General features: G+C 45.5%; 3 long non-coding RNA genes across 4 annotated transcripts in view; 1 reads left to right on the forward strand and 2 right to left on the reverse strand.

The window, feature by feature from the left end:
• The window catches only part of LOC147007438 (uncharacterized), a 70,037-nt gene that overhangs the window by 20,248 nt on the left and 22,289 nt on the right, over positions 1 to 27,500 (reverse strand). Inside the window, exon 2 of the long non-coding RNA XR_015054189.1 lies at positions 11,139 to 11,267. This is a non-coding gene — a long non-coding RNA (uncharacterized LOC147007438). The remainder of the gene's footprint in view (positions 1 to 11,138; positions 11,268 to 27,500) is intronic.
• LOC147007439 (uncharacterized) lies at positions 13,631 to 15,254 on the forward strand. Of its 2 annotated transcripts, XR_015054192.1 has the most exons (5): positions 13,631 to 13,859; positions 14,089 to 14,196; positions 14,299 to 14,381; positions 14,658 to 14,822; positions 14,930 to 15,254. It is a non-coding gene; the product is annotated as an uncharacterized LOC147007439 (long non-coding RNA). The 2 variants fall into 2 exon arrangements; XR_015054191.1 differs by having other exon boundaries at positions 14,299 to 14,822.
• Positions 19,135 to 27,500, reverse strand: part of LOC147007440 (uncharacterized) — a 9,584-nt gene continuing 1,218 nt past the window's right edge. Inside the window, exon 2 of the long non-coding RNA XR_015054190.1 lies at positions 19,135 to 19,896. This is a non-coding gene — a long non-coding RNA (uncharacterized LOC147007440). The remainder of the gene's footprint in view (positions 19,897 to 27,500) is intronic.

Genomic DNA, 27,500 nt, shown 5'->3' on the forward strand with positions numbered 1-27,500 from the left:
TTAAATGCGTTGACCACCGCGGAGGTGACGTCCCCCCCAGCTGTTCGCTAACTTGTAAGCCGGTCTCTGCAAACCGATCAGCGATCCAAATCGCGGCGATATACCTACTGCTGACATGAATTTCATCACTTCGGAAACCAAGCCGATTACTGGAGGAGGGAATTATAGAACCGAGCGATTCGCCATGGCGACGCACAGGTAGTTGGTAACCAGCAGTCAAGAGACCATAAGAAACGTAATGGTTGTCGAGGTGTTCCCCAAACGGTCAATCGCTTCACCCAACTCGACGCCTAGCCCCTGCCGCGCATAGATGAGGATGGTGCGAGCAGCGTGGCCAATTATAAGGTATTCCCAGTACCATCTGACTTGCCGAAGCGCCTATCATCAGAATTCCCATCCGAGAGGAAGACAAACCTTACACTGCATTCCAGGCAGAGGCGGCGCCCTCTACCAGTTCCAAGAAGGATACCATTCGGTGTCACGAATGGAGTAGCTTTGCTTCCAACGGGTTATGGACGAGCATCATCTCAGATGAAAACCTCAAAAGACACTTTTGTTTACGTGGGATAATGTCACAGTGTGCGGTAGGGATCAGAGGGGAACATGATAGGAATCTGGACAGATTCTTGGCATTGCTAGAAAATATAATCTGAGCTCCTTCAACTACGAGAAATGTCGTATTCTCGGCTTAAGGTCAATTGACCTTCTTGGCACTACACAATAGCACGACGGCACAATGGTAAAGCCTGATCCTGAGCGGGTGCCGCCCGCTCCGTGAGCTTCCACCACCTCCAGGACTTGCAAACAATGCGCCGGAGTGATCGGGATGTTCGCTTACTATGCGAGATGGATTTCGTAATACTCCGAGAAAATACATCCCCTAGTGCATTGCAAAAACTTTCCACCCAGATGCACGCTGTTGTAAGAGCTTTCCACAATCTCAAGGATGATATTATCAGTAAGTCCCGTGGATTTTACTCGATCGACAGCTCCTTCGAGGTGCCCTTCGTGAGTGGGAGACCGACGCCTTCAAAATCACGCCATAGCTGCTACACTTAATCAGTCTGGGCGGCCGGTCCGCGTTCTTCTCGAGGAACTCTCTCTAGAAGCGAGCAGAGACACTCAAGCGATAGAGATGGGAAGCGTATGCCATCGTTGAAGCGCTGCGAGAAAATGGAAGACATTATTTACTGGGAAACCACTTCACGCTCGTTACGGACCAACGATCCGTGGCATTCATGTTTGATGGGAAAAATATACTTGGAGAAAATTAAGGAATGAAAAAAATTATGAGATAGGCGGATGAAGACCTAGCTTGCTACAGATACGAAACATTGTTTACCGGCCCGGGAAAGAAAACCTGCTGCAGATACCTTCTCCCGGGTCTACAGTTCGGCAACAATCAGTCAGGCTTTTGCAAGACCTCCATGTGTCTCTGTGCCACCCAGTGGGTAACCAGGATGGCACATTTAAACGTACGCGGAACAAAACCTTCCCTATTCTATTGAGAAGATATTAAACAAATGAATTGCTTCATACCCTGTTTGTGCTGAACTAAAACCCAGATTCTATGGGGCGGCATCTGGCAGACTGATCCAAGGCCATTTCCCCCTTCGAGAGACCTAAACATGTCGAAACTTCAAAGGGCCCCTGCCGGCACCGAAACAGACAACAGATACATATTCACCGTTGTTGATGAATATTCAAGGTTCCCTTTCGACGTTTCCGTGCTCGGATATGACCTCGGGCACTGTCGTAAAATGTCTCTCTCTGACCTCTTCGCTATGTTTGGGAGACCTTCGTACATACATTCAGACAGAGGGCCGTGTTTAAACAATTCCTATTAGAGCACGCTGCATAGCAACTATTCGAACGACGGAGTTACAACCCACAGGGGAAACGGGCAGGTGGGAACGATTATATAATGGAGTTATTTGGAAAAGCCGTAACTCTGGCGCTGAAATCGAGGACTGGGCCCCGAGCGATGGGAGGTGCTCTTCCCGGACGCTCCCTGAATTCCACTACGCTCTTTGCTCTGCACGTCCACAAATGCCATACTCCCTCACCGAGAACGTATGTTTACTCACCAACGACGTTATGTTGACGGTCAAACGGTGCACCCAACTGGCTGACCCACCCCGGTACAGTGTTCATGAAACGCCTGGTGCGACAAAGCAAGTATGAACCGCTGGTGGAGGGGGTCGAACTCATTGACATACTAATCCAGAGTATGCTCATCGTCAGGCTCCCGGATGGCAGGGAAGACCACTGTGCAATCCCGGTTCGCCATCTGGCTCCCTCAGAGTACTCCTCCCACCGCCGGTACACCACCTTCTGGCACTCCTCCTTCCTGACATTTCCCCCCCCCAGGAACTCCGCCAGGCGGCGGGGCTGCCGCGTTCCACCCGAGAACGATCGAGAAGTCATCCACGGCACAAGTCGAGGCTCACCGCAAGAGGATCGGGAGCCTCCCCTCAAGTGGAAACTGCCATTTACTCCCCGGAGAGGTCGTGAATAAGGCCCCACCTCGACGACTCAATCTGTAAAAGGATTATCGGCATTCTCGCTGCTCCATGCTCCTATATGCCCATTATATCATATGTAATTCTCTCTCGATGCTCATTTCCATGCTCCCTACAACTCAAAATAATCACTGCTTGGCATGTATGCTTCTAGTAGATCAATTAGTCCGCGTTGCTTGAAAATGTATGCTCCTATAGTGCTAAAGCAATCATGGTGTGTAGATGGGCCCCTAGTTACATTTTAAAGGTGGGGAGAGAATGTGGTGGAATTATGTCGTGAATTGAGGGACATGACGCGGGATCACATGTTGTGCGGTCTGACGTATAAGGGAGGATCTCTGCGGCCACGAGTGATTGTCCGCGGGGACATTGCCTATTGACATCGGCTGTTCACTTGATGCTCGTTAACTGAAGGTGCTCATTGACTGGTGAGAATGGAATTACATCCCGAACTCCGTGCTTACGCGGGATTGTCTGCAATGATTAACTGCACATGTATACGTTACCTGCTTATGTACTCCTAAGCTGAACCTGTATTCCCCGGTGTGCCCCACAGAAGCGGCTCCAATCAAAATGGAATAAAGCCTAAACTCTGAAGGTTCATCTCTCGCTCTCATTTCAAAGACCAGAGGAAACGAGGAGCCAATCAAAGAGACGAGGGATGTTACACAAGACCCGAGGTGGAAGCAGGGGAAGAGCTCCTCCTCATGACATGTTCCTAAACTGACGAGGTATTCCCACATCCCAATCCACGAATCACTCCAACACATCAATATTTAATAATTAATTTGGTTCAACATCACCTGAACAGATTGAACAGAAGTAGATTTTGTTTGTTTTGGTTTTAAAAACAACGAACAGGTCTCCCACTTTCCCTCTTGGAGACGCCATTTTAAATGTACAAGCGTCCCAACTCCGATCAATCCTTCCTTGTTCACCAACCGTGGAGAGGCATAATCACCCACACACGTGTTCATGAACTCCATGGTGGTTTTGAAACGGAACATTTTGTACTCATTTGTGGAGTTCCCATCTTTCCCCGTGCTATCCCTGCTGCACATGGAGTGGAGTTCACTCTCCACCGAGAGTACTTGATAAATATTTACCAACAATCTGATTTCACAAGAATAACAAACATGGGTGGAAACATCACCTTCGTCACAGCTTCCGGTCGTGGATGTGTTGAGAAAACAACTGAGGTGGTTGGGTGGGAATCTATAAAAGGTTATCTATTTATTACGTACGCACGTACACACACACAAAATGAATGTTCATTCACACTCACACCAAAAGAGACATAAACGAATATGGAGGTGAACCATTTACTCATTGTGTGTAGGAAGATCCTTGATAACAAGGTTTATCATGAATAACAAATTAAAATAAACATACATTTGTTTGTTTGTACAATGTTTGTCATGAGAATCCCAACTGATCAACATGAACGTTTTAAATCCTGTTCTCATTGGTGGAAATGATTTGAAAGATAAAGTTCGTGTTGTTCATCAACCTTGGATCACGTGGTTTTTCACCGGAAGAGATGAAATCAGAACAAAAATATATAATTATAACCTCTTGGTTGAGACTATCAATGGAGACGATGGAAAGGGGAGCGTGGCCACGGTCCATTGTGACGTCACAATGAGAATTCGACAAGCAGACAGGGAACTCTAAAGACAGAGCGGTGTCGTTAAATCTTCCAGTTCGAGGAGAGCCGTGCACCAACCGCCATGTTGTTTCGCATTGCGCTGTTCCGTGTTCACCATCCTCGGGAGTGGAACGTCCCACGTCCGTCACAGCAGGTAAGGGGGGATTGTGAGAAATAGCCCCACTTGCAAAAAAAAAAAAACTTTATAATATCACAAGTGAAAACTTCATCATCGTGAAACGTGGATAATGTAACGTTGTTTTTATAATTTGTTTATTTAAATTCCTCCAAAACAAGATTGAGAAAGCTCCTCCAAGGTGTTTGGGTTGTCCAGTTCAAATCCCATATTTAATCTTCCTTGTCTGTCCTTGATATCCTTGGTTGGAATGAGGAACAAGAGAGTTTATCTTTGTTTTGGAAACTTGGAGTCAAAATGTAGGTTTCCATGGAGAAACAAAGAGTATTTCGAGCTCTGATTCCGACACTGAGTTCCACAATCATCAGCAACTCTGAAGGTTCTTGATGTGTTGAACTGATCAGTGGGATTTGGAATAAACTATAAAATATAAAATCAGTAATGTAAAACGATTTGGGGGAATTTGTGGAGCCGAATAGTTTTTTACGATCATGATGTGAGTGAATCAAAACAAAGACTGGAGACAATGGAAGTGGTGGCCCAACCATGCAGGAGCGCCCGGCCGGTCACGTGTTCACTCCACATTGATAGGTTATGTTTTCTTCAGTTGGACGGTTTTATAAGGGATTTTGTTTTCATTGTTGAAATCAGTTTGTTTAATGTGTTTCGGCACGGACATGGCACAGGCACGGACATGGACAGCACACGGCACAGGCACGGACCATGGACACAGCATTTAGAGCACGGACATGGACACGGCACAGGCACGGACATGGACACGGCCCAGACATGGACATGACAGGGCACAGACATGGACATGGACACGACACGGCACAGGCATGGACATGGACACGACACGGCACAGGCATGGACATGACACAAACATGGACACGGACACAAAACAAGCATGGACATGGCACAGACATGGACATGGACACGGACACAGCACAGGCATGGACATGGCACAGACATGGACATGGACACGGACACAGCACAGGCATGGACATGGCACAAGCATGGACACGGACACAGCACAGGCACAGACACGGAGACAGCATGGACACAGGCACGGACACGGAGACAGCATGGACACGGACACGGCATGCACACAGCACAAGCATAGGCACGGACACCATTGACAAAATGGGTGACGACTGCTATCCCACCACCACAGTATCACCAGGTCTCCATATGTACGTCACAGGATCGTCCCGTTTTAAACTTTCTTGGGATACCATTTGTGTCTGAGGTGTGGTGCCTTGTCATGTCCCACTGTCATCGAAGATGTGTCCTTGCTGTGTCGATGTCCCACCCATTGGTGGAGGAGGAGGTAGAGTCGTAGGTATTGTGGGAGTGGGCATGACAGTTGATGGGGGGATTGTATGAGGGGGATGGTGGGAGAGAAGAGGGGTTGTTTGAGGTGTTGTGAGGTGGGAGTGGGGGCGATGCTTGATGGAGGATTGTGGGTGATGTTGTAGGGGGGTGGTGATCTGTGTACATGTGCTGGTAGTTGGGTAGAGATGGTGTTCGGGTTTTGAAGCTTGGCTTGGCAGTGTTTCTTCCCACCTAATAGTGGAGATGACATCCTCTCTCATTTGTGGTGGATAACCACAAAGGTCTATCGCCATTTCTGTTGATTTATAACATTTCTCGATAACATGTTTCTGAGCACAAATATGAACATTTTTACAGCCCGATCTTCACTTGGGTACTTCCGACAAACCTCTTTTGTTTCTATTTGGTGTGAGTTTGGAGTGTGTTGCACCACCATTGGTGGAGCATGAAACCATCTTGGTTTGCATTATGTGCTGTACAAGCACCAAGGACTCATCGGACTAGAACATTTTTTGGTAGAAAAATCTGAAGATTCGACTCCGTTTGAGTTAGAAATCATTACCACAATGTAACCCATATTCAATGTGAAACGGATCTCGAGGGAGTACTTCTGGGTGTGACGATCACGGCTAAGTTTGAAGATGGAGAAGAAGAATTTTGACTTTTTATTGCAGAAAGTAACTTCTGTATAAATCACAAATCGGAAAAAGAGACATAAATATTTTTGTGGATTATCAAAGGATAGATAATAGAGTTGAGGTGTTCTGAGTGTTGAAAAGCTATGTGAATACGAGGGAAAGGGAGGTGTGGCTGTAGTCCATTGTGACGTCACAATGGACAATTCCAACAATAAGGAACTTTAAAGACAGAGCCGTGTCATTAAATCTTCAGTTCGTGGATAGCCGTGCACCAGCCATGTTGTTTCCCATTGCGCTGTTCGTGCTCACCATCCTCGGGAGTGGACCGTCCCGTCAATCACAGCAGGTCAGGGGGGATTGTGAGAAATAACAATGCTCTACCTTGTACTCTGGCTTGGGTACACAACACGGTGGGAGTCACGTTCTTTGTCGTTTGGTGAATCAGTTCTGCACGGAGGATTTAAAATGGGGAGTTTCTGTGTGAGTGAAGGTGTGTGTGTGTGAGTGAAGGTGTGTGTTTGTGTGTGTGTTTCACAAACCACAATGTATTCTCTCTGCTGACTCGTCGACTCCCATATATATATATCTATATATCTATATATATATATATATATCTCTCTCTCTCTCTCTCTCTCTCTCTCTCTCTCTCTCTCTCTCTCTCTCTCTCTCTCTCTCTCTCTCTCTCTCTCTCTCTCTCTCTCTCTCTCTCTCTCTCTCTCTCTCTCTCTCTCTCTCTCTCTCTCTCTCTCTCTCTCTCTCTCTCTCTCTCTCTCTCTCTCTCTCTCTCTCTCTCTCTCTCTCTCTCTCTCTCTCTCATCCACGTTCCTCCCCCTCCTAATACACTTTTGGCACCCTCCTCCCACACCCCTGTCTCGCTGTCCCCCTCTCTCTGTCTCTCCTCCCCCTCTCCCTCTCTTCCTCTCTGGATGGCAGTTGTATCTGGACAGTGGTTATCTCTGGACGTGTCTGGATGTTACTTTTCTCCAGATGTGTCTGGACAGGTGGTTTTGTCCAGGCTGTGTTTGTCTCCAGACTTTCCCGGGAGGTGTTCATCTCCGGACGGCTTGGCTCCAGGCCTCAGGCTCCAGGGTTTGCCTCCGGACACGTCCGGGCAGTGTTTATCTCTGGACATGTCCGGGTGGTGTTTGTCTCCAGAGCGGTATTTCTCTTCGTTTCATCGGTAGAAAATGGAAAATCATTTTGCTGAGACAGTATGAATCATAATTTATGCTCCACTGCACGTGTGCCTTACCTTCCCTCCCCAAACCCTGCCTTCCTTCCCCCACCCCTGATCTCTCCCCCTCCTCCACTCTCCCCCTATTTTTGTCCTGACTCATTGTATTCCCATCAGCGAAGCGACAGGTTTTATTTTCCAATCTAAAATACACACATCTGGTGAGTGGAAAATTAAATAATGGTCCCAGAATGCTTTGCCTCTGTGCACTTAGAATCTCCTCTCTCATCATCACCCAGTTCATTAGTTTATTCAACACCTGAACCCCATAGTCACCAAAGGCAGGTGTATACTTCCACTGGTATCACATCAGGTCCCACTGATTTGCTACTTTTAAATCCTATTAAGTCGGCTATCTTGCCAAACAGTACTTTTTCAAAATATAAATCAAATGTTCCAGGAGTCGCCTTGAAAAAAGAGTAGGTCGTTGAGTGGTGGTAACACAGTTGAAATCCCATATTTAATCTTCCTTTTCTGCCCTTTATAATATCGTCGTTGTGATTCCTCTTTACCGTGATGATGCGTTGAGAAACATGAGAGTTTTTCTTTGGTTGGAAACTGCAACTTCACTTTCCCCACCAAGCAAACTTGGAATTTGTCCCTTCAAGCCAAGTGCTCCTTCATGGTCATGTTGATGGAGGAATCTTCAAGGTTTTACTTCCCAAACTCACAAATTACTTCCCAAATCCTCGTGCAGACCTGCACTCGCCAAGCGTCGTACAAACGATAACCTCTCGTACATTCCATGAGCTATTGTGTTTGTATTCTAAAACATTTCAACATCATGTTCTTATTTTGTCATGAACTTGTGGGTTTTGTAAAATCATTGTAAAAACATTGTTTCGTTGAATTTTAAATGAAATAAACATTCCTCCTTCCCCTGCCCTTGTCTATCTCCATAGGTTATCCAGAATGATGCTGTTGAGGATGGAGGGATATCTGTGGTTCGCGACTTCACGTTTGTCGTGATTTCCTTCCTTGTGTTTTATATTATCATCACATTTGATCCGTCACGTTGGTTCACCAAGAAGGGGAGCTCCAAAAGAAAGCTTTGCATTCACTGGTAAAGAACTCAAGTGACTTATTCATCAATATTTATCAAGTCTTCATCCACGAGGGAACAAGATCGCTCAGATATTTGAAGCGAGTTTATTGTGTGCGATGTTATTTTGGATTATAAGAAGTAGAATTTTTCTGCGAAATATGGAATATGTTGTTTAATTCGTGGAGAAGATGGCAAGGTGTCCCGAATCCATTGGTAACATTGTTTCTCATCCAATGTTCTTAGCCTGGTGTTGGCTTAGTGGTTAGGGTGGTGGCTTGGGATCCTCCGGTCCTGAGTTCAAGCCCTGTTGGCCGCTGAATTAAAAAAAATACACCAGGAGGTTGACTCAGCCTATCATCCTTCTGAGGTCGGCAAAATGAGCCCCAGTGTACTGGTAAGGGGGACACTGAATCAGCAGCATAGCCACGTCCCAACCAATGATGCAACCAGCAGCTGCAGGCTGCACTCGATGGAGAGAGATCCAAAGTTCTGGGGCCATCTTGGATTTCAAAATGGCCACCATGTTCCATCAAATTTCCTATTAACTCGGGCTGTGAATGTCATATGAAGTCTGTTTTGGTAGCAATACCCACATTTGTCATGCCAAGAAGTTAAAAACACACAATTTTATTTTTCTCGATGTTATGGATGGTGACCATCTTGGATTTCAAAATGGCTGTGATGAACAAACCCACTTTTGCTGTATTAATCAAAGTTAGATTTGGTGTCAATACCTCATTGGTCATTTACGGGTGGAGTATAAATTTGGTAAGTCTTCACTGTGGGAAACTGTTTGTAATTAGAGTTGTGTATTCAGTGACCTGTGTGTCAAACAAGCTCGAATGAGCTAAGATCCTCGTCCTCTAAATGACGAAGTCATAAAAACGAATATGACGTCATTGTGATGTTTCAGGTTTGCGATAAATTATCTGTGCTCATGCCCGGCTTGATTCCCCAAACAAAATTCAAACAGCTTGCCGAGTTTCGGAGATAATGGTCGAGGCGATTTCCATTAGCGGCGATATTATGACGTCAACTTTTTTTCTCAGAAGAATTTCCAAAATCGCTGATGGTTACTGCCTGCGCGTGGGCTTTCTGCATATACATGGCAAGTTTCACGAAGATCCGATGAAAACTCTGGGTTGTGAAACAAAAAATGTCAAAAAATAGGAATGACGTCATAAAAAATTGATATGATGTCATAGTGATTATCATATGTGTGGTAGTTCATCTCTGCTTATGCCCTGTTCGATTCCCGCAAACAGAATTCAAAAAGCTTGCCTGATTTCGGAGATAATTTTTTTGGCGAATTTCCATTAGCAGAGATATTTTGATGTCATCACTTTTTTTTCTAGGAGGATATTTCAAAATCGGAGATGGTTGCTGTCTGCGCAGGGTATTTTCACATATATACGCCAAGTTTCAGGAAGTTTCGATGAAAACTGTAGGTTGTGAAACAAAAAAAGTCCACAAGAACAACAACGTGAGTAAGACTTAGAGATCCTCCAAGAGGATATAAAAAGCTGTGAAAATTTCAGCAAAGTCTGTTTTGTAATTCATGAAAAATCTGCACTTCTGCAGTTCAGCAAAGTCGATAGACTACCCCTCATCGATGTGGTCTTGAAGAGGACTGAAGAACTCTCGGTCTGTGGCAATAAATGCAACACTCACTGGATGAGTTTTTTGTGAAGCAGGAGGTGTGGTGGTACAGAATGTCACGAGACAGTAAATCTCCAGCAGACATCACGTCGGCAAGCCTAACTTTCCAGGCATCATATCCACTGCTGTTTGCAATTTCTTGGATTGTTTTGTCCCATGTTACCAGGAATTGGCCCTTCTGGAGGATTTCATGTATTTTTGGCTCTTCCTCACCTGTGGTTGGTTGACAAAATAAACATTTTAATTTGACAAAGAGTGTACTGCTCAAACGAGTCTGCTTAATAGATTCTGAAGCACTGGGTTGTCCTCTTTGTCAGTAAAGTTGTGACTTGTCAAGCAACAGCAAGCTTGCTTATTCTTTCATCTCTATCCAGGTGAGTTTGTTTTATCCAGGTGACTCGGTTTTACCCGAGCGAGCTCATTGGGAGATGACATCATGTATCCCATAACACAATGTGAAACATGAGAAGTTGATGATTATGCAAGTGAAAGAACGAGATTTTTGTTTTTGTAATAACAATCGAGCTGAAATAATGAAGGATGACCAGACAGTACATTTCCCAATTCACCAAATGCTTGTTCCTTATTGGCCTCCGTATTTTGTTAAATATTAACAAACAGATTCCTCATAGCTCTTTATATTTACTGAGTGACAGTTTTTCTTCCAGCTCTTTGTTTGTTAGTTTGATCCATGGTGAATATTCTAAAAAGTACATTTACCATTATCTTCGCCTGATGTACAAGTGAAGTAATTTTATTTTTTATAAACAGTACGTGATGACATGAATGATGTCCCAGCATGTGACACAAGTTGAAACCTCTGACTGCATTTTATGTTCACACAAAGTGGCAATGATGTCTGAAGGAAGATCCTTCAGGTTATTCATTCAACATTTCTTGTGAATATAAACTAAAACTCACCGACTTAGTGTTGATTTCCAAGGAATAGTTTGTTGATCAAAGTTTTCGGCCAAAAAACTTCTGAAACGCCGATTTTACAATCCAAGATGGCGCCAAATTACTCCATGAAAAATGTTACCAATGGAATTCCTGCAAAGTCAGACATAATTTACAAAAAAGGCACAATTTCCTTCTTTCGCAAAACAAATGCAAAAGTTCATAACATGCTCCACCATTACATGAGATTCTTCACATAATTAAGTGTGATTCATCGTTCTACATCGTTCCTTCAGACATTGTTTAAGTTACACCTGCATGTTCCATATTCCGTATCCTCCAGAATTGTAACACTCGTGGAACATGTTTATCTATGTTTTACAAAACCATGTGTTCAATACTTTACATGTGATGTAATACTTCATTAGAGCTTGAACTGAGAATGTTTGTTTGTTTGTTGCAGTTTAAGATGTCGACATCAAGTGAAACGGAAAAATGAATCGAAAGACGATCCACCATTGGTAATAGAGGTTCAGGAAACAGAACACCTTGATATTCAGAAAGCAGAGGGAAAGGAGGTTCTGGCAATTACTCAAAAAATTGAGATAATCGCAAAACAGAACATTGTTGACAAAGAAGCGGAAGAGGAAAATCAAAAGGAGAAACAAAAGCTTCAGGAATATGAGGCTCGTTTGGTCAAAACCGAAAGAAATCTCTTACAAAGAGAGAAGTTTGTGCAGGAAATGGAACATGAGTTGATGGAAAAGGACGTGCAACGGAAATTGGAAAAAGAATTATGGCTAAAGGAGGAAGAGGAGCGGAAGAAAGGAGAGGAGGAACAGCAGAGGCAGAAAAATAAAGAAGAGCAGAGAAAAATGAATGAACAGGAGAGGGAAAATGAACAAGAGCAGAGGAAATATGAAGAAAAGCTCAGGATGAGAAGGAAAGAAGAATCCACACGAGCAAAAGAGCGATTCCGAGTCCGAATGTGGGAAAAACGCAAAAATGAAGAACTTCATCAGAAAATGCTTTTTGTACAACGCAGAATGTTCGAGATTGATAACTGGAAGAAACGAGTGCAGCAGCAGGAACGATACCTGCAGATAAGTAAAGAACAGGAGATGGAGCGACAAGGTGTGTTTGACTCATTCATGAATGGGAAAGATGAGAAGATAAAGAAACGGCAGCTTCGTATGTACCAACAAGGAAAGGAGCTTAAAGATGGAGAGTGCAGGCTGCTTAAATTGGACGAAGAGACTCGTCTTAGAGAGAGAGAGCACAAGGAAGAACAAAAGCAATGTGAACTTAAATGGAAACTGAAAGAGTTCATGTTGATGGTCAGAGAACGAGAGATGAGGGACAGAAAAAGTAATGTGGAGTTTAGGGAGAAGGAGGTCTTGGAAAGAGAGACAAAAGTACAAAATGCAGGAAAGCTTGCTGAGAAAAACGAGGAACAAGTGCTTGGAACTAATGATGGGCTGCAGCAGCGGCAGCAGAAACAGGACAATGTTGAGCCGACTGACCCAAAGCCTCACAGTGATGACGGGCTGGAGCAACAACAGCACAAACAGGACTATGTTGATTTGCCGCCGCCGACTGACCCAAAGCCTCACATGGTGAATATTGACACACATGTCACGTCAGAGCGGCAACCTCACATGGTGAATAGTGATGAGGGGCTGTGGCAGCAACCATTGTACAGTGTTGTCCTCCAAAAACAACCGAAGCCTCAACGTGAAGGCAAGTTTCATCAGCAGAACCAGCACGATGTTCACCGGCTGCCGCCCAAACGGGAGACCGACCATTCTTCTCAGTCTGAGTTTCTCAAGGGTGAACAAGCGGAAATTGAAAGGCGCAAAAACAACCTCGTGTTCTTTGGAGTGAAGGAGCGAAAAGGTGTACATGATGAGGAGGCGGTGGCAACATTAATAAAAGCCATGAACCTGGACATCGAGCCTGCACAGACTTTCCGCTTCGGACGCTATGTTGAGAACAGCATCAGACCCCTGAAAGTTGTTTTCACATGCGAGTCTGACAGGAATCAGGTTCTTACGAATAATAATAAAAAGATACGGAATTTGAAGGATCCCTCTCTCTGGCCAAGAAACATTTTCATCACTCCAGACTACACTCAGCTCCAAAGAGAAAAACAAGAGTTACTGCTGAGTGATCTTGAGAAAAAGAGAGAAAGTGACCCAAACGGGCGATACACCATTAAAGGAGACAAAGTCGTCCACCTGAAGGAGCGTAAGGGTAAACCTCATCTCCATAGATGACAACCATCCCTCCTCATCTCCAACGATCACGAACCATCCCTCCTCATCTCCAAAGATCACGACCATCCCTCCTCATGTCCCATCTCACATAATACAGTCTCCTCATGCTGCACACAAAAAGAAAGACAGAGTATATTCTGTTGAAAACAATTTCCTTCAACTCATGATCTCTTCCAAACAAGTGATTGTACCCGATATCCCATTGGATCCGTAACCGAAACCTTTTTGAAAGTACAGACAAGGACAGGATTTCACTCCTGATGGATATTTTGCATTTAATAAGAACAGGAACCTGAACTTTTATCGTGAAGTTACCAAAGCTGCAGAAAATCATGGTGGGTTCTTATTGTTGAGGAAAAGGAATTCCACACCGACTTCCATTGTTCATTGTCTTCCTCCTGAACGGAAACCTCACCGTGATGACGGACAGCAACAATAGAAGCGATATGCTCTGCAAGACCTTCAACAGGTAAGCACTTTTAATTGCCTTTTGACAGGTGGGGTGAACACACTGGGTGCAAACACAACCAACCGCAAGATCAAAACATTAAATTGAAATAAATTTTGGAACTTTGTCTTTCACAGACATTGCTGTTAATACTTCCTTCGATGAAAAAGAATATCCTTAATTGTGGAGATAATTGTAATTATATTTTTTGGTGGGAAGGTAACTTCTTGACATGGTCATCCCTATGCAGAATATAAAACAAGAACTTTAACTCCCTTCGATTGGATGAGATCACCTGATTCACCCTCAGAAGAGGTGCTCCTTCCTGCTCACCTGAAACCATCCCACCGGTTGGAACGTAAGTTACTCAGACTCTTTTCCTACATTAGAAATTATTCCAAACTTTGTCTGAACCACATGTTCTTCACCTGCATCACGTCCCATTTTGTCTGTTCCTCAGAAGTGTTGAGGACAAACAAATATTTTGCTGAACTCGAATCCAGACGAGCAGCAAACAAATCTTTCAGTTGGTCGAAGTCTGGCGTGAGTGTTAATGTGTCCGTATCAAAGTCATGATGTGCACGTGGATGATCATTAAAATTAATTGTTTGAAAAATCCAGTGGGAATTTGTGATGAAGAAAATAAAGATGTGAAAGTGAAGGCAAAAGAAAGAAGAGAATTTAACTGAGATGCAGAAGCAATTGATGGGATATCATATTTCCAGGATTGTGATGGAAGGTATGATAATGATAATGATGGAGATGACGATGACAATGCTATTGAGGGATTTTGACTTCCTTTTGTTGATGTGTGTGCAGAGGAAGAAGTTTCAGTAACGGCCACTGGAGAAGATGTGATCTTTGGCAGTGGATCCATCATCACTCCGTCGTACAAGCTCCAGGAATGTAAGACGAAACATCAGACTCTTACAGACGGCTGATCCAAGATGAAAAAAAAATGAACATCCGTCTCTGGAAGTACAGGTACTCAAACCTTGCAGAGACCTGATTTACTCACATCGTGCGTGACTTCATCACTGTACAAACTCATTTGCACTCCATTGTCTTTCACTGTTTTTTTTTTCTCCTAGCAACCTTCAGCTGAGACCCAGCGTACGAGTTCTAGCAACCTTCAGCTGAGACCCAGCGTACGAGTTCTAACAACCTTCAGCTGAGACCCAGCGTACGAGTTCTAGCAACCTTCAGCTGAGACCCAGCGTACGAGTTCTCCCTTGATGACTTTTTTGATTGTGAATTTTGTAATTTTTAATTTCTGTGAATAAAGTGAACCTAAAATCTCTTGTCCTTTCAAATCATATGATGTACAAGTCAAAGGAATGGTGTCTAAAATATTGTGATGAAAATGGCTCCGAGGGGATTACAAATCTTTGAAAAATTTCAAGTGTTTGTTCATTTGTTTGTTGTTCTTTCACTCACAAACCGAAGCACCCAGAGACCCCAAATTTGGGTGGACTCACGTTAGAATGTGGGCAAGATTTACCGTGAACGCATGTTGGTCTTCAAGGCCGTTTTGAGAGTAAATGCTGCGATGAGGTGAGTATTGGGATGTGGGGTTAGGTAACACTCAAAAGGTAACCACCATGCGGCCAATAACTCCAAAGCTTTTCAATGTACAACACGTCCTGAAACGCCGGCTCGGTCGTGATGGGTACCACCCCAGAGTGTTGTACAATGCAAAATCCAAAATACATTCAGGAGTTACATGTGAAAAACAAAAACCTTAAATTAATCAGGACATTATCGTGATTATTCCACTTTAATTTCTCACAAAAGAACGACTGAAGATATGAAAATATGGTTAAAATTCCCTGACAATGGAAGATGGGAACCCTCCCCCCCCCATTCCCTTCACTTCCTCACACCAGAGATCCTTTCCATCCCACCTCTTTTTCTTCTCTTCGTGTTAGCAACCATGACAAATGTAAAAGTTGGTGTGGATTTTCCCAGACATCCAAGCAGAAATCATCAGTCAGCTCCCGACCCTAATCGGGAATGGAGGGAGTGGGGGGTTCTGCCCATCACGTAATGCGAGGTACTCCAGCCTGCTTTGTAATATTTACTGGAGATTATGCCAGTAATTTTTCGTTCATGTGGAACAAAAATTGTCCAGGTGAGGTGAAAGCAATGTGTGGTGTCCTTCAGACAGTGAGGCTATTTGTACACACTGGGAACTTCTCCAAAACTACGCACGATTACGATGGAACTTGACCACAATCTTCATTACACAGGTCAGGAATGGGAGCATGCGCCGGAGCAGCGAGTCGCTGCGTCCACTTTCTGCCGGAACACCGGTGGCCTCCTTCTGGCCATCCCTCGGCAGATGCCTGGCCCAACCCCATCTCCTTGAGATGTTGATCAATTTACTGCAACGAAGCACGTGCTGTGCCCATCCAAGATGTCATTGAAAGCCTGGATCTTAAGGCCCGGTCACATCTTGACGTTTTAGCCAACGATAGCAACGTGTTAAAATTTATGTAAAATCCTGGCTTACGTTGAACTTTTGATGTTTTTTTTTAAAGATTCGGACGTATTCATAGCGACTTGGTCTTATGTATAACGCATTGGTAACAACACAGAACGTTTCGTTGTGTTATAGATAACTTATACCAATGAATGCTGAACCTGTTGTCGGCCTACACAACCGATGCCCACCGATAGTCTAACTTAGGCATAGCGCGTTGCACGCATCGCCGACGATGTCGTGACGTAGCCTATTAAAAGGCTGACGCACAACGATTCGAATCATAACTGCCGTAGAAATGGAAGGTTCAACATCGCGGTCACACCTTGGCGATCTTGCCAGCGTATGCCGACGTAACAAAAAGTGTGTCTAAAACGTTGGGGCGTCGAATACGGTATGGGTAAGTTTGGTATACGCGAGTAGAACGCTGAATACGCTATCATACTCGTAGTAAGTAGAGTACGTCAAGAAATTTTAAACATGTTCAAAATTTTACGACGTACTCGGCGTATGACACACGTTCCGCATGCGATGAGGATAAGTTTTACACACGATATGCGGACGCTTACACACGTCCACAAACGCTACTTATAAGCTACTCAAAAGTCGAAACACGTCGCGGTAATGTCTTTTTTACGCGAAACTTATTTCTAACTTGTGTTTGACGTGCTTTGAACCAATTCTTTACGTAGTCCCAACACACATCGACGTATGTAGACGTATTCCAATGACGTCTTCCGGTCGACAAAAAAAAAAAAATGAACGTGTTTCTAGGTTACAACTGCCATATAAAGACGTGTTCCCAGAAGTTTTGAGAATTGGTATATAAAAATGCTGCTCATAAAAGGGGAACCCAACAGTGTTTTGGAGTTCCTTTTTGAGTCGATGTCCATGTCAGCAGTTACAGTATCAGTATTAGTATTAGTATTAGTATTAGTGGTAGTTTGTTCATGTTGGCAGTAGTAGGTGAGTGTGAGGGGGAGGGTATGGGTTATGATGGATCCTCCTTACGTGTCCACGGGTAGGTTCATAGGCTGCCACTCAACGATTTAAATGGCTGCATCTCCACTATTGAAAGTAGACGCTTGCGGCTCAACAATTGGATTTTTTTTACACTCAACGACTTTTAAACGGTACCACTCAACTATTTTCATTGTTTACAATGAACGATTTAAATTGCTGTCACTCGCCTTTGTTTTTTGACGCTGAGGTTTTGAAATTTGAAGCGTTTCTTCTGAACGTGTTAAAACGCTCAAACTCGACTATTTTAAATAGACGCTGCCGATGGACAATTGGAATCATAGCCAAGCTCGACATCGAAGTGTGAACATCCTAGTCATGCCGAAGAAAAGTTTGAAGAATGCTGCAAATAAGTGTTCTGGCCGTGGCCGTGGACGCTGACGCAAGGACGATCCATTATACCGACGTCTTTCAGCCTATGAGTAACTTAAAAGTAACGTCTGTCGACGTGTGGCAACGATCGCGTAACGTGCCAACAACATGTTAATCATAGGTTAGAAATAAGTTTCGGGTACGCTAAACATTACCTCGGCGTGTCTCAACTTATGATTAACTTACACGTAGCATGTGTTGACGTCTGTCAACGATCGCAGACCGTGCATACAACTTGTGGCCAGCGTACCGGAACGTGTGAGTCATACGCCGGCATACGTCGTGAAATTTCAAGCATGAAAAAATTTGAGGACAACCAAAAAGTACAACGTTTAAAGCCAGCGTACAACGACGTATGGCAGTGTTTTTCAGCGTGCTCTCAATGTTATCAAAACTTACCCAGAACGTATTCAACGTGTGCCAGCGTTTTAGAAAAAAAAATTCAAAAATTGGCATACGTTGGCTAAAACGTCAAGGTGTGACCGGGCCTTTAGTTTTGACCCAGGGAACCCATAATCCCAGCAGCTCAGACTCATTCAGCACCTCGAGAGTCTCCAAAAGGATATCTTGAGTCTCCGCCAAGATGACTGCATCATCTGCGAAATCAAGGTCAGAGATCTTGACATTCCCATACTCTGCACCGCAGCTTGATCTCTCTGACATGCTCCCAGAATCCAGTTCATACAAGCGCTGAAAAGTGTGGGGGCCAATACACACCCCTGACGAACTCCAGCAACAAGTGGAAATCAAAAGGCACTCGTTCATCACTTGCTTCACATGTGTACCAAATTTCGTAAATATATCTTGAGGGGATTTGAAGTGAAGCTCCGGAAACGAAATGTGACGGACGGACGGACGGACGGAACCCATTTCTATATCCCCCGCCATCTTCGTTGGTTGGTGGGGATAATAATTCAGAGATGGTATCACCACATCTCACAGCACTTTCAGTCCCAGTGTAGTTCAGACAACACATCAGTGTTTGAGCTTGTCACCTCCACCACTGAATGGGGATGGACGACATGTTTTCACCTCTGTCCATTTGCATGTCTGTCTGTGAGCAGGATATCTCAAAAGATTTGGAATGGATTTGGTGGACAGGATGGGTGTGTGACAAAGACAAATTGATTCGATTTTGGTGAAATCTGGATCCGGATCTGGACACAAGAATTTTAAGTGATTCTTCACCATTGAAAGAGACAGGGCCAAAAAGGATAAACAACATGATATCTCAAAATTTGTGGACACATTCGGATGAAACCTCCTGGACAGATTTGGTGTATAACAAGGACGAATTCGTCACAGACTGGTTTTGTCAGATGCCGAGCGTTTTATGCCAGTCTGTAACCATTTTGGTTTTATATACCAATCGAGCGAATTGTTTCTCCGCGCGGCACGAATTGACTCAAAGCGGCAACTTCATACAAATCAGCCAGATTTATTGGGGAACCTCGGGGAACACAACACAAGCAAAATATTCACGACAATGTTTTATTTAATCCATAACCCGTTCTTAACTTGGGAGATACGGATTACGGGTTTCGAAGAGGTTCCTACCGAGATAAGCCTTAAACAACATGCAGACAAGACAGAGTACTTGGTGATGTTTCATGGACGAGAGGAAAGTGTCAAAAGCATGAATGTCGCTCATAACAAGCGGATGTCCACGGATTCGAGCCCAGAGCTCGAGCATGCCGCGTGGCAAAATAGCGCTCGTCCTCCTTTTTCGCATCGCCCATGCACGCGACCTCCATGCGTTCAGACCCCGCGAGGTCGACTGCACCAGACTGTCAGGTCGATGATGGGTTTCAGCTGGTTTCTCACAAGGTCCAGCATACAAGTCCAGGCCTGGCCTGTTCACCAGGCCTCCTTCACGAAGCAGATCGCAGACAGACACAGCAGTTCCCTACACAGCAGATCACGACTCCCACCAGTCGTTTCTCATCCAGCCGAGGGCAGACAGACCTCATGCAGTCCTTTCCCTGCCTGTCCCTCAGCCCTGGCTCGCTTCTCCAGGCCACAGAAGGCAGACCCGGTGCGCCCAGGTCCAGTTTCTCTCCAGGCAGAATCACCACTCGCTTTCCTTTTTCTGCTCACCTTGAAGCCCCAGCACGCCTCAAAACCGACTGCAGTTTTTGTACTTCTCCAGTTTCACGCCACTCCTTCTCAGCCGACTGGGCAGGGCTGCATCCAGAGAGGGGAAGGAAGGAAGAAGAAGCTCTCGGTACACCACCACTGCACAAACAAATAACAGCTTGTGACACCTCCCGACACACATGTCACGTCAAATTACCGAACAACCTGGCTAAACATGCATTTAATGGGGGATCTGGGCTAATCCTATATTTAGAAGCATACTCAGGGCCATTTCCGTAACAACATTAAAAATATATATATATATATATATATATATATATATACATATATATACATATATATATATATACACATGCACAGTAGACTAGGCGTAAGTCGTCACCATCGGGACCGAGAAAAAAGTGACGACTTAGACATGTGACGACTTACGCGTATGCGAACATTCATGATGACTGTGGGGTGAAGGATGAAGTCGCGCGTGGCCTGGACACGTACGTGTGAGAGGGCGCTACAATCTCTAAGCCGGCTATTGTACCAAAAGGGAGACACAATCCTCGGGGCATAGGTGGGGTTCATTGGTTAGTTGGAAAGTGATCAAGCAAAGATGGAATTCATGAATTACTTTATCAAAAGTAAAGATAATGAACAACTGTAAGACAACTCATATACCATCGGTGATGGTCTCTGACCATCGACAAATGTGGAATGAATGGCTGTTAGAATTCATTCATTGGAATGAATGTAGAATGAGTTTTCATATGAATGAAAACTCATATACCATCGACAAATTACATGACACATAGTCATCGTGATGACTACCACTCAATACCTATGTGAAAGTGAAAGTGAGTGTGGTGATGTACAAAACAAGCCAATATAAAATCATGATCGGACTTCAACACGAAGCTCGATCGATCTTTTACTCCTTCGCCAGAGACTGCATTGCGCAGCCTGTCTACCTCTTCAGATGCATGTCGGACAGCACGCTGACTGAGCTGAACGCAGCGCAGTTATAAATAGGCCACGCATCACGATTCCATGAAATCGGGCTTCTCACGAGGCAGTAGTTCCGTGTGACGAGTTAGGCGTGGTAATTTACTTGAGTTTCCATTACGTGGGAACGGACAACATGTGACGACTTAGACGAAGTGACGACTTAGAGATGACGACCTACAGAGGGATGACCCTTTATTCAGAAGGACTTAACATGAGATAAATTCGGGACTTTTTGACGCTGCCGACTTAGACGAAGTGACGAGTTACACGCTGCCGACTTACGCCTAGTCTCCTGTATATATATATATATATATATATATATATATATATATATATATATATATATATATATATATATATATATATATATATATATATATATATATATATATATATATTTCTATACAAAAACATATACATATATATTTGCACGACGAACCGTGAACCCGTTGGGTTCCCGTTGTGACAGCGATTGATAAAAAAAATCATTTAAAAAAATAATAAAACCTCCAGCGAACAATGCAGCTGAGGTTGTTTGCATTGATCAAATAATCCCGAAGAGTAGTTGTCTGAATCAGGAATTGATTTTTTAATAATTTTTTTCGTTGCCTAATTTGAACAAAACTTGAAACTGCACACCGCAGGAGAATGGTGAGTAAGGTGGGCCGAAAATTTTTGCACAATCATGTATCGTTTTGGATGTATTTCGGAAGCATACATACAAACATCCATTTTTCATCCAAAAATACAAGATGAGAGTTTTCGTAATATATTGAAGATAGATGTGTGTGTGTGTGTATATATATATATATATATATATATATATATATATATATATATATATATATATATATATATATATATATATATATATATATATACATATATTTTTTTTACGTTTTTACAGCCATTTTTCCCTGCTGTGCAGGGGTTTGGCTTTTTCTTGAGGCAATGTTTTATGGCCGGATGCCCTTCCTGACGCCAACCCTGGTCGCCTCTTACGACACACAGGGATATGGTACACCTATTCTAACCGGGGCATACACCGGGACCAGTACACGACCTCGGAAGGATGACAGGCTGAGTCAACCCCCTGGTGTTAATTCAGCAGCCAATGGGGCTTGAACTCATGACCCTTGGATCCCAAGCCGCCACCCTAACCACTAAGCCAACATCAGACTTCATATATATATATATATTGTGATGGTTGTGGAAATTCGCAGAACACCATACAGGTCATTCGTTAGTTCTGCCGATAAGTCCGTGTTCATTTAGATTTCCCCACCGTTGTTGAATGGGATTTATCCGTGCAGACAGGGCTGTGATCTTGAGTTTGCCGTTTTTCTTTGCTATCGTTATTTTGGACCAACCGCTTCACACAACCACCTCAACCACAACCCTCATAACCACACCACCGCGTTTCTACCTCGACACACGGTTGCCAGAGGCCTGGCCTTCGTCGAGGGAAAGCAGGCGGCCCCCGTTCCCCCCTCCCCCGGACGAATGGCATCTCCACGTTGAATTCCACCCTGCTGTGGAAGAAGACAAATGCAGCGGCGAGGGAGCGTCCCCGATTTGGTGGGAAAACGCTCCTGTCAAGAAGGTTCCCGCATGTTCTGGAAGTTTCCCGCAGGTTCTGGAATGAGGGCGGGGCGAGAAGGGAGGGCGGAGCGGGGGTAATAAAAAAGCGCGCACGGAGTGTTCGTTCTTTCTCTCGGACATTGCTGGATGTCTCTCGGGAGTTGGTGGATGTCTATATATATCTCTATCTCTATCTCTATCTCTCTATCTCTCTTCGCTGTAGTTGCCGCTGCCGCTGGATGCCGCGGAAGGACCTGGGCTGCTTCTGCCGGATCTGCGTGAAGATCTGGGCTCGTGTGAGAGTCAGGAGCTTGGAGCGGTCGGTCGGTGGAGGTCCAGGCGTTGCGAGGGAGACGTGGGCTGGAGGCGCAGTGCTGCTGTGTCGCGCGAACCTGCGGGTGCGTGTGGGGAGAGCACGAGAGAGCTCGGCTGCCGCTTGGCAAGGACTGGGCGCAACCGCGGCTACACTAGCTGCCGTGGGGACGGGACGTCGTGACTCGCCCCATCAAGGCATCACGAGGGTGCAGGTAACCTGCAACGGTCACGTGGGGCCCTTTCGGTCACCAAGGCCCCACGTTATAAAGGCCCACGGGCCCAGTCTGACTCCCTCGCCTTTGAGGGGTCTTTTTCCTGGGGTTTTTCTTTGAATGCATGATGTGGCGCCGAGTCCGTAAGTAAAACTTATAAAGTGAATGTACATGGTAAACCATAGTCGGTTGTACTGCTTTTACCTTGCTCATGTCTTGTCCCCTTCCCCTATTGATTGCGTGGCTGTATATGTGCATGTGTGTAAAATAAATGTGCTTGTGTGAATGTTGACCCGTTCGTAGTGTCCTTTTCCCCCCATTGGAACGCCATATTGCATCTCGGAATAATAGTTGGTTGTTAAATACCGATAATAGAATCGGGTCCGGCGAGGTCTGGCAATAATACCCACTCGGTTATCCCAGAACGGAACGAACCGCTTATGCGGTTCGCATCCAAACAGGCCTTCGCCGAGGTACGGTCCCTCGGTAGGTTACCCGCGCGTATACCAAGGTATATCGATATTCGGCGATTGACCCTGTCGCGCGCGGGTAGAATTGAACACCCACCCTTGACTGATTTCTGTCGTTGTTCCAGAAAGTCACGACTGAATTGTCCGTTCGGTGGTCGAGCGGTCGTTATTAATGAACGCGGTCACTCGCACGCTGGGCGGGCGTAGATTCGTAACAATATACTGTATGTACTATATATATATATATATATATATATATATATATATATATATATATATATATATATATATATATATATATATATATATATATATATTGTGACGGTTGTGGAAATTCGCATACCACCATAAAGAGTCCTCAGGTGAGATATCTCGACAAGTCCATGTGTAGTTAGCCCACACCCGTTGTGTAGAGGGAATTTATGTGATCCATTCGGGCTGCTATCCTTCAGTTAGCCATTTTTTCTTTATCTATTGTTATTTTCCACCATTAAGCCGCCAACAACGCAAACAGCCAGGACCTTTACCTTCACAACTCCATCCCGCAAACATCGCTTCACCGCCATTCCGAAACAACACCATAAACATCAAACCACCACAGAAAAGCCTCCACCACCTTCGCCTTTCTCCTTCACAACCAACAACCACACCAACTGTGAACACTGAACGCTGGGCTGTCTTGGCCCTGTTCGGCGACTGGTGCCAAACGTGCCGAGCCACGAGCGCGAATGGCAGCCTTTCCGAGGGGAAATTCGGATCGAAAATGCTTCACGCCCACTTCCCCTCCGTCCAATGGGCGAACGCGAGGTGGCTTGGCCCCGCCTCAAAGCGCGTGTTTGTGAAGTCCGCTTATGCAAATATGAGGATCAAGGGAGGTTCACACCCCTTTTTGCCCGACCAATGGCTGAACAAAGGGTAGCGTGGCCCTGCCTCCAATCGCCTTTTGATCCGCATATTTGCATATCGGCTCCTGCTGAGACCTATAAAGATACGAGCGCAAGGCGACTCGCGCGGCGGGAGTGTGGAACTAAAAGAGGGTGAAGTTGAGCTTGGAGAGAAGCTTCGAGAGAAGTGAAAGAGGGTGAAGTTGAGCTTGGAGAACTTGCGGAGGAGTTACAGGGAAGATGGCGGACGGCAACGAGGTTGTGGTGTGGGGGTCGCTTGACTCGTCGCGAGATCCAGGCCAGCCAGCCAGCCATACCCCTCTCCCTGAGCAACAACGATTCCCCCCCCCATTCGCGCTGAGATAGTGCTGAGGGGGGCCCCCATTCCTCCCCAACCCTAAACGTGGTGCCAATGGGACCGCTCGCGCGGAGCACGCCGGAGAGGACTCGCCGACCACGCCAGGGCATGGAGTCGGGGCGTAGCGGGGCGAACATTGCGGCTTGCCCGCCATCGAGTCACGAGGACGCGGGTAATACCTCCCTGGTCTCGTGGACCTGGCCGATCCTTCAGGATCTACAGACCTGTCTGTAGATCTACAGATCTACAGACCTGTCTGCCTCCTCACCTATGAGGGTGGCTTTCTTTTTACTTTGCTTTTTGTGTAAATATTTGTGGTGACACCGTCTGTCAAGTAAAACTGTGTAAGTGTTGCCGTGTGTCGGTCTTAGTCAGTGGTATCTCTCTTTAACTGTTTCTTTCTGTGCTTGAATACGTGCCTTTTATTATTATTACTGTGACTGAATATACGTGCTTACTTTGTGTCCGTGTGTCGTGCAATAAAATGCTTGCTTGTTGAACTGTTCCCGCTCTGCTTCGTCTCCTTTCTTTTTATTGACTCTCCATCCTGCATCGCGTAAGAGATTGGTAGTGGGTGTAAGTTCCCGGTAACTAATCTGAACCATCAAGGTCGACGATAACTCCGCTCGGTTATCTCTGCAGTACGGAACGAACCGCTTAAGCGGTTCGTGTCCGAAGTCGACCTGCGGCGAGGTACGATCGCCTGATTAACCATCTGCGTAGGTACTTAGGTAGGTCGAGTTTGGCGAACAACCCTATCCTACGCGGGTGGCCGATTGGCACGATTGTGGTGAGGTCGGAAGACCAACCCGTGACTGGCTCCAGGCGTTGTTCCGAGGAGGTCATGACTGAATTGTCCGTCCGGTGGGTGACGTACCGCAATTCAAGTTACGTGGCCGATCGCACACCGGCGGCCGCGAATTCGCAACAATATATATATATATATATATATATATATATATATATATATATATATATATATATATATATATATATATATATTGTTACGTTTGAGGGGGGGTATGCATTCAAAGGGTAATTACGATGTTTAATTAGGTATGCCATGCTGTTCGAGTGTACCAGGATCTCGATGTAATAAGTAGCAATTCAGTGGTGATAAGTTGTCTAGTAAATGTCCATTTCTTCAAGGGCGAAATAAATGATAATTGTCACGTAATTAGATAGGGACACGGGATAGGGTAAGTGTGTCTGCGTAAACCCCTTTTAGTAGTTCTGCTCGCAACTTGGCGCCAGAACTGGTTCCCTGACGGCTGTGAGCGGACTTGGGCCAGGACCAGGAGGTCGACAGCACCACGGTGTCTCCTGCCCCTGACGAGCGCAACGCCAGCTCGTCCGACGCCAATCCAGGGACTGTTGCGTTTGCACCACGGGCCAGCCTGACCACCAGGACCAGCTACGTTGTGTGTGTGTGTGTGTGTGTGTGTGTGTGTGTGTGTGTGTGTGTGTGTGTGTGTGTGTGTGTGTGTGTGTGTGTGTGTGTGTGTGTGTGTGTGTGTGTGTGTGTGTGTGTGTGTGTGTGTGTGTGTGTACCTGGCGCCTTAGAGGGTTTGAGATTTGTATATTCATTGGAATTGTCTGTGTTTTCCCCATGCCCGAACCCACACCACCATCTCGTCGAATCGCCCCGGATCCCTCTTCTTGCCGAGTCTTGTTATTTCTGGTTAGAGAAATAAACATTATCAACTCAGTGAAAAGCGACTCGTGCCACCTTCCTCGTCCCGTTTGCGGTAGAGCGATGAGAACCGCCATCTTTGGGTTATAAAAATAAACCGCCTCCATCGTTTCGGCTCATTCTACGTTAGCGGGACGTCACAATATATATATATATATATATATATACATATATATATATATACATATATATATATACATATATATATATAGTGTTACGGCTGTGGAAATTCGAAGAACACCATAAAGGTTCCTGAGATTAGCTATGCCGGTAAGTGAGTGTTCAGATAGCTTTCCCCACCGTTGTTTCGAGGGCTTTATTCGTGTTCACCGAGCTGCCACTCTTTGAGATAGCCGTTTTTCTTTATCCATTGTTATTTTGAACCACGCAAACAACAACCGTCACCAAGTATGCCACAACGCCAAGCACGCAACAAACCTCCACACAAACAACCGCCACGAACTACGCCACAACACCAACCACGCTACAATAACCATCACAACAACCACCACCATCTTCGCCACTACGTCCGCTTCCGAACGCCATCCTCCATGGATCACGCAACGACGGTTTCCGCGTCGGAAACCGTCCGAGAACATCAAACAAAGGCGCCAAGGAAAGAACGACGACGACGCGCGGGTTTTTCCGCATTTTTTCTCCGAGGCTGGTGTGAAGGGAAGGGGGCAGGGCAGCTCGCTTCCGATTGGTGGATGCACGGCGTGAGGCGGTCGGAGTGAGGGCACACCCCTTTCAAGAAGAGTCTCGAAGGAAGGTGGAGCTGAAAACAGGGTGGGGCGAATGGCGGAGCCCCGCGCTATAAAGGGCGGACCGCACGCGAGGCTCACTCTCTCTTCTTGGTTCATGCTCGCCCCTGTCTCATGGTGGTCCAGTTTTTATTCTTCTTCCTCGCTTGGTTCCTGCGCTCCTGGTCCTGTGAGCGGCCTGTTGGTGGGAGAGGCGGACGGAAGGCGCAGCAGTGCCGGCTGTGTGGTGGACCTGCGAGTCCAGACGAGGAGTGCCGTAGAGAGCTTGCAGGCCACATGGGAGGCTGTTCTCGAAGAAATTCGGAACCAGGCGCGACCACGCTGACGGTCATGGGAGCGGGACATCGTGACTCGCCGACCACCGCGGCACCTTGAGGGTGCAGGTTACCGGCCACGGTCTCGCGGGACCCGGTCGGTC

Source organism: Eptatretus burgeri, unplaced genomic scaffold, assembly GCF_056783735.1.
Source record: "Eptatretus burgeri isolate ZD-2024b unplaced genomic scaffold, Ebu_testis_v1 Ebu_testis_scaffold_169, whole genome shotgun sequence".
Taxonomy (NCBI): domain Eukaryota; kingdom Metazoa; phylum Chordata; class Myxini; order Myxiniformes; family Myxinidae; genus Eptatretus; species Eptatretus burgeri.